Source organism: Lissotriton helveticus, chromosome 5_1 (genome assembly GCF_964261635.1).
Source record: "Lissotriton helveticus chromosome 5_1, aLisHel1.1, whole genome shotgun sequence".
Classification (NCBI taxonomy): Eukaryota; Metazoa; Chordata; class Amphibia; order Caudata; family Salamandridae; genus Lissotriton; species Lissotriton helveticus.
In genome coordinates, this window is record NC_136065.1 from 8,115,623 (window position 1) to 8,126,580 (window position 10,958).

The window sequence follows — 10,958 nt, forward strand, 5'->3', positions numbered from 1 at the left end:
CGAAACAGAAGACGTCTGTCGCTCCGGTCGCCTCCTCGTCTTCCGACATGTCGGGGCAGCCGAAGCCGAAGAAGGGTGTTGACCACGTGAAGTCGCACAAGGGTGTCGAGCCGAAGTCCACCCAAGGCGTCGAGCCAAAGTCCATCAAGGGCGTCGAGCCGAAGACTGGGGCAACAAAAACCATTGTCAAGGCCGCCGACCCGAAACCGTCGGCGCCGAAGGTCGTCATCACAGAAAAAGGACACGGCGCACCGAAAGGGGCTGATCCTGCACATCGGCCGGAGAAAGCCAAGACATCGGCGCTCGAGTCGGCACATGCTGGTGGACCGAGAACGTCTGTCGGGTCGACAAAACCGTCCGCATCCTTCACGAAGCATGTGTCGGACTCGTTGCAACGCATCAAGAACAAGGCTTCCGCGGTCGATCCGAAGGATACTTCCACCCCGAAGCAAGCTGCCAAAATGCCAAAGTCCTCGTCGCCACTCTTGTTCACGCTGCCGCCGAAGGTGGCGCCAAAGGCGTTTGCACCCAAATCGGTCGACGAAGCGCCCATAAAGGTGTCTACAGGGTCGAAGCCTTCCCAGCCGCTGGTGAGCTCGAAGCATCGACAACCCCTGATGGAGGAGCAGTCGGAACATTTTATCGACGCCGACACCGGGAAACTTACCCTCTATAAGAGAAAGATCACACCGGCACAGCCTATGGAGTCCTACACTATTCCTTTGAAGCGCAAAAAGCCTTCTACGGATTCCCCGGTTCTGGTTGAGCCAATCAATCCTCGGACTCAAACCATTGCACCACCCTCACCCACTTATTCAGACGGGGACACTGGTGAAGGGCATGAGGAGGAGTACAACTTCCCTGCCGATACTGATCCGGAGGATAACCAGGACTCATGGGCAGATGCAGGGGACCCAGGGGATCAACACACTGCCCCGGACACTCAGGTGTACAATGTCAAGACCTCTCCTACTGAGGATTCGGCAGCATTTAATGCTCTAATTGAGAGGGCGGCTAAAAAACACGACGTCCAGCTACATGCTGACCCTATTGAAGTGGACTTTCTATTTGATACCTTTTCCACCTCTGAAAAACTGTCAAAACACTCCCTATGCTAAAAGGGGTTCTGAAACATGCTGCTGACATTTTTAAAGAACCCACACGTGCCAGGGTTATAAACCCTAGGATTGAAAAGAAGTATAGGCCGGCACCTGGCGACCCTACCTACATCAAGGGCCAGTTGCCATTGGACTCTATGGTTGTTTCTAATGCCCGGTAGAGGGCGAATTCACAAACAACGGGTGATGCTCCTCCCCCTGACAAGGAATCTAAAGTGCTAGAAGCATCAGGGAAGAGGGTGGCGGCCCAAGCGGCCAATATCTGGCGTATTTCAAACACTCAGGCGCTCTTGGCCAGATACGACAGGGCACACTATGATACACTAGAGACCCTGTTGCAACACTTGCCAGATCAGTATAAAGAGGCAGCAGAGGTGCTCGTTCAGGAAGGGAAGCTCATTTCAAACGCTTCTATTAAATGTGCACTGGACGTGGCGGACACCGCGGCCAGAGCCATTAACACAAGTGTGATGTTGAGACGTCAGGCCTGGCTCAGGATCTCCGGGTTCAAACCGGAGATACAGACCACCATCCTCAATCAGCCTGTGAACCCTGATCGATTATTTGGCCCTGAGGTAGATACCACCCTGGAAAAAATAAAGAAAGACACCGAGACTGCGAAGTCCATGGGGGCTCTCCAGTCCCAGCAGTTCAGGGGCAGCACTTTTCGTCGCTCAAGTAATAGAGGTGTTTCCAGAGGCCAGATGTCCCAGCAAACACGGTACACTAAAGGTGGGGCGCAATCCTCTTACAACAAGCAGGGTAGAGGAGGCTATCGCGGCAACAGCACCAAGGGCAGAGGTCGTGGAAACAACAACTCCCGCTCCTCCGCCACCAACAAACAGTGACACCTTGTCACTGCCCCCCGACCATACAACACCTGTTGGGGGGAGACTCCAGCAGTTCCTGCCAGTCTGGAAATCCATCACCACAGACAGGTGGGTCACACAACTTATCCAGTACGGCTATTGTCTGGAGTTAACATCCACTCCACCCAACATGCCACCAAAACACCGTCCTATGTCCACAGAGCATTTGCACTTATTGCAGCAGGAAGTACTTGTCATGCTGCAAAAAGGGGCAATCGTGCTTGTGCCGGTGGAGGAAGAAGGCACGGGGGTGTACTCCCTGTACTTCTTAATCCCAAAAAAGGACGGGTCCCTCAGACCCATACTGGACCTCAGACCCCTGAACCAGTACATTCTATCGGAACACTTTCACATGCTAACGCTGCAGCAGGTTCTTCCGTTGCTCAATCAGGGAGACTTCCTCGCAACCTTGGATCTCAAGGATGCATATTTTCACATTCCACTGCATCCGTCACACAGAAAATACCTCAGATTCACCATTCAGAATCAGCATTATCAATTCAAGGTCCTCCCTTTCTGGGTGACAACAGCGCCCAGGGTCTTCACAAAATGCCTAGCGACAGTGGCTGCGCACCTCAGGAGGCAGAACCTTCACCTATACCCTTATCTGGACGACTGGCTTGTCCAAGCGAAGTCGGCCCAGCAGTGCGCTGCCAACATGTCCCACACCATTCATCTTCTTCACGATCTGGGATTCTCACTCAATTACCCAAAGTCGCACCTTCAGCCAGCCCATGTGCGGCAGTATCTGGGCGCGACTATAGATACTGTGGCAGCCACGGCTCAGCCCAATACTGTGAGGATCAACAGCATTCAGTCGCTAATCCAGAAGTTCAGACCGCAACACTCGCTTCCAGCAAGAGTGTTCATGCAGTTGATAGGCATGATGGCCTCCTGCATCTTCATAGTCCCGCACGCGAGACTCCATATGCGTCCGCTTCAGGAGTGCTTGGCGCGTCAGTGGAATCAGGCTCACTGACAGTTAAAAGACCTAGTGTTGGTAACCGGTCGGGCATACAGCTCTCTGCATTGGTGGACTCCACACAACGTTTGCAAGGGCCGACCGTTCCAGGAGCCTGTGCCACAGATTATCCTGACAACGGATGCATCTCTCCAGGGATGGGGAGCTCATGTACTCCACTACACAGTGCAGGGACTATGGACGACACAGCAACAGAAGATGCACATCAACTACCTAGAACTGATGGCAATCTTCATGGCAATGAAGGCATTCAAGGTACATCTATGCAACAAAGTCGTGTTGATCCGGACGGACAACATGACGGCGATGTACTACATTCTCATCTGGCTCAGAGCATGTGGAAGTGGGCCATTCAGAGGAACATCTTCCTCATGGCGGAACACCTCCCGGGCAAGGACAATCAGATGGCGGATCTGCTCAGCAGGTACAGCCACCAAATGCACGAGTGGGAGATACATCCATCAGTACTCCGCCCGTACTTCCAGCAGTGGGGTCATCCAGAGATAGACCTGTTTGCCACAAGGGAAAACGCAAAATGCCGAAGCTTTGCCGCCAGGTTCCCTCACCCACAGTTGCAAGGCAATGCGATATGAATGAACTGGTCAGGCAGATTTGCGTACGCTTTTCCCCCAGCACCTCTAATACCGCTGGTGGCACGAAAGCTAAAGCATCACTCGATGACGCTCATCCTGGTTGCTCCAACGTGGGCACGCCAACCATGGTACACCACGTTTCTAGAACTCTCTGTGGTACCGCATCAAAGGCTGCACCTCACACCCAGACTTTTGACGCAGAGCCATGGCGACATTCAGCACCCAGATCCGCAACAGCTCAACCTGGCGATCTGGCTCCTGAAGTCTTAGAATTTGGCTACCTTAACTTGCCTCCCGACTGCATGGATATCATACGGGAGGCGAGGAAGCCCACCACCAGAGCTTGCTATGCAGCAAAATGGAAGCGGTTTGTCGTCTACTGTGATGAACTTGACATCAACCCGCTGGATGCATCTACTCACGACATCATTTGTTATCTGTTACATCTTTACAAATGCAATCTAGCATATGCTTCCATTCGGATACACTTATCCGCCATAGCGGCTTATCTCCAAAACAGGCAGCACCTCTCGGTTTTCAGAGTGCCTGCCATTAAAGCTTTTCTAGAGGGACTGAAACGGGTCATTCCTCCCAGGACCCCGCCAGCTCCTGTATGGAACCTTAATGTGGTCCTCACCAGGCTGATGGGCCCACCTTTTGAGCCTTTGCATTCATGCGAGGTTCAGTTCTTAACATGGAAAGTGGCTTTCCTAATAGCCATTACGTCTCTGCGACGTGTTAGTGAGCTCCAGGCGCTCACCGTGCAAGAGCCATTCATACAAATTCACTCGAACAGGGTGGTGCTGCGCACTAACCCTACATTTCTTCCTAAGGTGGTTTCACAATTCCATGTCAATCAGACTATTGAACTGCCTGTGTTCTTTCAAAACCCAGAGACAGTAGCCGAAAGAATGCTCCACACTCTGGACGTCAAACAAGCTTTGATATACTACATCGATAGGACCAAAGAAATGCCGGAAACGATGGGGCGGCCAGGTGGATTCTGTAGGTTCTTGTGAACCTTGGGTATAGTGTAGAAATAAGGTTTTCGAGGGTTTTTTGTGTCAGAAACTGGGCCTCCTTCTTTGAAAGCCAATCATGGGCCAGGGCTTCTTCAGTCATGGCCCCTATTTGGATGCGTATGGACTCTGTGGGGTCCTCAGCCAGAACCTGATAGTTCCTCCTGTCTGAGAGGAGTCTTCTGCATTCCTGGTCATATGCCGTGGTTGTTTGAATAACCACTGCCCCATCCTTGTCCGCAGGTTTTATCACTATCTGTTTGTTTTGAGAAAGTTCCCTTATTGCTTCGCTTTCTTGTCTGCTCATGTTTTGGAATACTCTCTGGTCGGTATCCATTCTGCCTAATTCCAGCATCACAGCCTTTTCGAAGGCTAAGACTTCAACAGGGAGTTGATGATCCTGTGGTATGAAGGATGACTTAGGTTTTAGGCCTGTATCAGATGTCTCAGCTATGGGTTCCTGGTTATAAAAGAAAGCCGTCAGCTTGATAGTTCTGACAAAGTCCTGAACCTCTTTGTGTAGGCGGAATATATCCGGTTTGTTAGTGGGGATATATCCTAGACCTTTATTGAGTACTTGTTTCTGCATGTTAGTTAGAGGCCATGGCGATATATTTATGACTAGGTCCCTCTCTTGCTCGTTGACGCTCTTTAATTTTCTTGTTCACCTCACCACTCACATAATATCACCCTCACACACACCAACACATAGTTCACTTGTAAGTGCTCCTACGTAGTCGTGAGTCGCAGCACGCCGCATTCCGTAGAGGTTTGCGAAGACCCCGATGATGAAGCATGACACCAAGGGGCCTTTTGGTGTGTGAGGGGTATTTAAACAACACTGGTTGCTCCCCACTACTGTAGGGATCACCGAGCCCATGTTAGTGGATTCCTTTTGTTTATGCATATTTCTAGGGGAGACAGAATCCACTTCTCCTCTCCCTCCCCCCTTTTGTTTATTACGTTTCCTTGGTAATATCCCTTTGGAAGACATTTGTAGAGCAGCCACATGGTCTACCCCACACACATTTACGAAACACTACTGTGTAGATGTGCACTCCAAGCAGCAGGCAGCTGTAGGGCAGGCTGTTCTAACAACACTTTTTCAAACGTCTGCAGCTGGCACAGGTGGCCGCCGATAATGGAGGGACTGCTATATATTCTATGCTATAGATATGAATTCAGCAGCCCACATGCCTCGAACTGAATATGCTACTTGCCAGTATGCATCTGTTCTTGGCATGTAGGGCTGCTGACATTCATATCGCCCACCCTCCTCCCCGGCGCCTGTAGCGGCTGCAGAATTTACACTTACTCTTAGCATGGTCATCGCTCACACTGTTACACTCCATCTTCGCCACAATGGCTAAAAACAATCTGGGGATGGAGTCGATGCCCATGCGCACTGTAGTCCAGGGGAGGAGCCACCTATCTCGTGATACTTCGAAGACTCTTCCAGGACAACAATGTGCAATCATCCGGACCCAACACTAGGCAGCGATCTATGCTATAGATATGAATGTCAGCAGCCCTACATGCCAAGAACAGATGCATACTGGTAAGTAGCATATTCATTCCAGACCCGTAACCAAAAGTTGTGAACAAAAGGACAAGTGAATAACATATGATGTAAATCAGCATGGGATTTTTTATAGGACCAACAAGACGGAGAGAGAGTAGAGTTAACTTTATGCAAAGACATAGGAGTTAGTAAAAATCTATTATAAATATAAAATAGGGTTAGAGTGGTGTTAGCCGCCCAAGAGGACTGCCTAATCTTAGTCCAAATCTTCTTCCAAGTAGGAACCATTAGGGATAGTTTGAGATCTGCCTCCCATAAAATTTCTGTTTTGGTCTTATCATGAATACTTGGAGAATAGGATAAATGTTTATAAACTTGGGATAAAGATGGAGAAAGAGACCAGAGTGGAAGAATAGTGGGAGGAAAGAGAATTGGATGATAAATTATTGTATGTTGACTGGAGCAGCGTAAATAGAGATGTGCTCGTAGATAGATACGAACTGGGCAGGGAAAAACGTACTTGAGTGACTGAAAAAGAGATACATGTGCCATTTTGAAAAAGTTGATGGACCTAAGGAAGTCCTCTAGCGTGCCAGTCTTTCCAAAAGATTACCCTATGGTTAACTTTAAGAAGTTAATTATACCACAACGAGGATTGCATGAAACGATTTCTAGGAGAGAGGTGATCAATAAATAAGGGTTGAAGAATTTTACAAGAATTGTTTACAAATATGAAGAGAAAGAGATGAAGGTCGATGAGAAAAAGATAGAAATTCTCGAAAAGAGAAAGGATGAAGAAATTGCTTCTCAATAACATTCCACAATGGTGATATCGAGTCTTCATTGACTTCTTGAAGTAAAAGAGAAGTTTGTTGAAGAGAGAAGGCGTTATGATATGTTTGAAAATCTGGAAAGTTGACACCTCCTAATCGTTTTGGTCTCTTAAGTTTAAGTAAAGACATACGAGGTTTCTTATTATTCCACAGAAATTTTGACAGTATGGAATAAATTGTTTTAAAATCTGAATTAGGGATGTTGATGGGAAGATTGGAAATATAAAAGAGTATTATAAGGACTTGCATCATTTTTATCGTGTCAAGAATTTAATTTTTATAACCAAGTTCTGTAGATCACTTCCAAGAAGCATCAGCTTTCCATGTATATCCCACAATGCCCTTCACCCTTGTGTGCATCGGATTCCTGTACCTTGCGGAGGTCTTTGAGTACTGAGACTGGAGGTGTTTACAGAGAGGTGAACTGTGAGTGATGACTCCCTTGTTGTAAGGCTTCTCTCCCAGTCTTACCAGCTATTTGAATACAGGTGTCCTCAGTAAACCAGCCATAGACAGCGTTTTAGGGGTCACAGGACACTGTCTTTGGGGTCCAGAATGACTTTGTGGAAGCTGTAAAATGTGTCAAAGGATAAAATAATTATGCCTCGGGTGGTGGATTATCTGATGAGTGAATGACTGACAGGGCCTGATTCACATAGGTAAACTTACACTTTTGTGTGAGTTTACTATTTTGTTGCTATTCACAAAAGCTGAGTTAATAGTAAGTTTACGACTGTGGAGATTCCACAGTCCTGGTGGAGAACACAGATGTATGACATTACAACGCATGCTTTTACCACTCATGCCTTTACAACGCTTGCCTTTACAACGCATAGTGCTTTGGGGCGTTGGCTAGTGAATAGTTTAATTTACTATTCCAACTCTAGTCCCCGTGGATAGTAGGGAAGGTGTTGGATAGTAAATTAAACCTATTCCCTATCCTAGAGCGGCCCCCAGCGCAATGCGTTGTAATGGTTTGCGTTGTAAAAGTTGCGTCGTAAAGGAACTGCGTGGTAAAAGTTGCGTTGTAAAGGATGTTTCCCGGAGAACACTGCACAAAACAAGATGAATAGCAATAAACAGTGTAAGTTCTCCTTTGTGAATCCGGCCCACAGTATTCATGATGCCCCAGAATTAGAAGGGTCTCTTGGTACTGGTGCAGTTTACCCCAAGTGCTTGCTTTAGGGGTTATTTAACCATAACTGGTACAAATGGGTGCAAAAACACAAGGATCCTTAAAACATTTGTGCCAGGTGCTCTGTATGTTTTTTTGCACTCAATGTACAGATCCCGTCTAAACATGGAGGACAGTCACTCGTGTATTTGCAACCGTCTACATGGTATATAATGTCAGCGCTATACATCTGTATGTAGTTTGGATAGTCTTGGATCCATGGATCCATTTCCATGGTTTGATGGTGCCGGAGGAATACATCTTTATGCAAAGTGGAGAGCGTCAGAACCACACATCTGTCTGCAGAGTGGACAGTGTTGGAGTTGTACATCTGTGTGCAGTGGAGAGCGTCGGACCCATACATCTGTGTGCAGAGTGGACAGTGTTGGAGTTGTACATCTGTGAGCAGTGGAGAGCGTCAGACCCATACATCTGCGTGCAGAGTGGACAGTGTTGGAGTTGTACATCTGTGTGCAGTGGAGAGCGTCAGACCCATAAGTCTGTGTGCAGAGTGGACAGTGTTGGAGTTGTACATCTGTGTGCAGTGGAGAGCGTCAGACCCATAAGTCTGTGTGCAGAGTGGACAGTGTTGGAGTTGTACATCTGTGTGCAGTGTATAGTGTCAGAACCACACATCTGTCTGCAGAGTGGACAGTGTTGGAGTTGTACATCTGTGTGCAGTGTATAGTGTCAGAACCACACATCTGTGTGCAGAGTGGACAGTGTTGGAGTTGTACATCTGTGTGCAGTGTATAGTGTCAGACCCATACGTCTGTCTGCAGAGTGGACAGTGTTGGAGTTGTACATCTGTGTGCAGTGTATAGTGTCAGAACCACACATCTGTGTGCAGAGTGGACAGTGTTGGAGTTGTACATCTGTGTGCAGTGTATAGTGTCAGAACCACACATCTGTGTGCAGAGTGGACAGTGTTGGAGTTGTACATCTGTGTGCAGTGGAAAGCGCAGACCCATAAGTCTGTGTGCAGAGTGGACAGTGTTGGAGTTGTACATCTGTGTGCAGTGGAGAGCGTCAGACCCATACGTCTGTGTGCAGAGTGGACAGTGTTGGAGTTGTACATCTGTGTGCAGTGGAAAGCGTCAGACCCATAAGTCTGTGTGCAGAGTGGACAGTGTTGGAGTTGTACATCTGTGTGCCGTGGAGAGCGTCAGACCCATACGTCTGTGTGCAGAGTGGATAGTGTTGGAGTTGTACATCTGTATGCAGTGTATAGTGTCAGAACCACACATCTGTGTGCAGAGTGGACAGTGTTGGAGTTGTACATCTGTGTGCAGTGGAGAGCGTCAGACCCATAAGTCTGTGTGCAGAGTGGACAGTGTTGGAGTTGTACATCTGTGTGCAGTGGAGAGCGTCAGACCCATACGTCTGTGTGCAGAGTGGATAGTGTTGGAGTTGTACATCTGTGTGCAGTGTATAGTGTCAGAACCACACATCTGTCTGCAGAGTGGACAGTGTTGGAGTTGTACATCTGTGTGCAGTGTATAGTGTCAGAACCACACATCTGTCTGCAGAGTGGACAGTGTTGGAGTTGTACATCTGTGTGCAGTGTATAGTGTCAGACCCATACGTCTGTGTGCAGAGTGGACAGTGTTGGAGTTGTACATCTGTGTGCCGTGGAGAGCGTCAGACCCATACGTCTGTGTGCAGAGTGGATAGTGTTGGAGTTGTACATCTTTGTGCAGTGTATAGTGTCAGAACCACAAATCTGTGTGCAGAGTGGACAGTGTTGGAGTTGTACATCTGTGTGCAGTGGAGTGCTTCAGACCCATACGTCTGTGTGCAGAGCGGACAGTGTTGGAGTTGTACATCTGTGTGCAGTGGAGAGCGTCAGACCCATAAGTCTGTGTGCAGAGTGGACAGTGTTGGAGTTGTACATCTGTGTGCAGTGTATAGTGTCAGAACCACACATCTGTGTGCAGAGTGGACAGTGTTGGAGTTGTATATCTATTTTGAGGAGAGGGTGTTGGGACCGTGCACCGTATACAGATTGGATAGTGTTAGAGCTGTACATCTGTAGGGAGAGTTGATGCTGCTGGGACTGTCCATGTTGGGAGCGTGCATCAATAAGATAAGTGGATAGGGTTGAGACCATGCATCCGTATACAGAGTTGTTAGGGGTGGGACCATGCATCCGTATACAGAGTTGTTTGGGGTGGGACCATGCATCTGTGTGAAGAGTAGATGGTATTAAAATATGAGAGAATTCTTTGGTTGTTACAGATCTTAGCCCATGGATCAGATAACATTGCTACAGGGAAGGGAAGTGTCATAATGAACGGGTCTGTCAGTTGCTTATCATTGTGTGATGAGATAATTAGTTTTATGTATCTTTTTTGCTCGATTATAAGCAGTAAATTAATGGGGAATGTACAATAAAATTGCTTTAAACGAAGCTTGTGATCTGTTAACTTGTTGATCTGTATCTCAGCTCCAGCTATTCTCTATAAGGCCTTTAGTGGGGTCTGGAGTCTCTATTATTCAGCCTGTGAGTGTATTTGAGCTAAGTAAATATAACTAATACAATAACTCTTTATTTTGTTATCTGCAATTATTTCTCTCCATGTTTATCAAACATCGTTACATTCCCTGGGAGGACCTGCCATAGATGCATTATCTTTTTTCAGTGATTATCGCGGGGCAGGAAGTGATGCACAGACCCGGTAAGAGGTCTGTGGGTATTACCACAGACAGTGAGGCGTTGAGGGTCGTTGGAAGGTCACAAAGTGTTCAGTTCCATGGGAGTGGACCCCCATGGAGCCAGCGTCAGGTCACAGACTGAAGCTTCCTGTGGGTAGGTCACTTGTCCAGACTCTCTTGTTGCTCAGCAGAT

General features: G+C 47.8%; 1 long non-coding RNA gene across 1 annotated transcript; it reads left to right on the forward strand.

Moving 5' to 3' along the window:
- The first annotated feature begins 7,978 nt into the window (after positions 1–7,978).
- LOC144754056 (uncharacterized) lies at positions 7,979–10,657 on the forward strand. The gene is made up of 2 exons (XR_013594641.1): positions 7,979–8,382; positions 10,015–10,657. It is a non-coding gene; the product is annotated as an uncharacterized LOC144754056 (long non-coding RNA).
- The last annotated feature ends 301 nt before the right edge of the window (positions 10,658–10,958 follow it).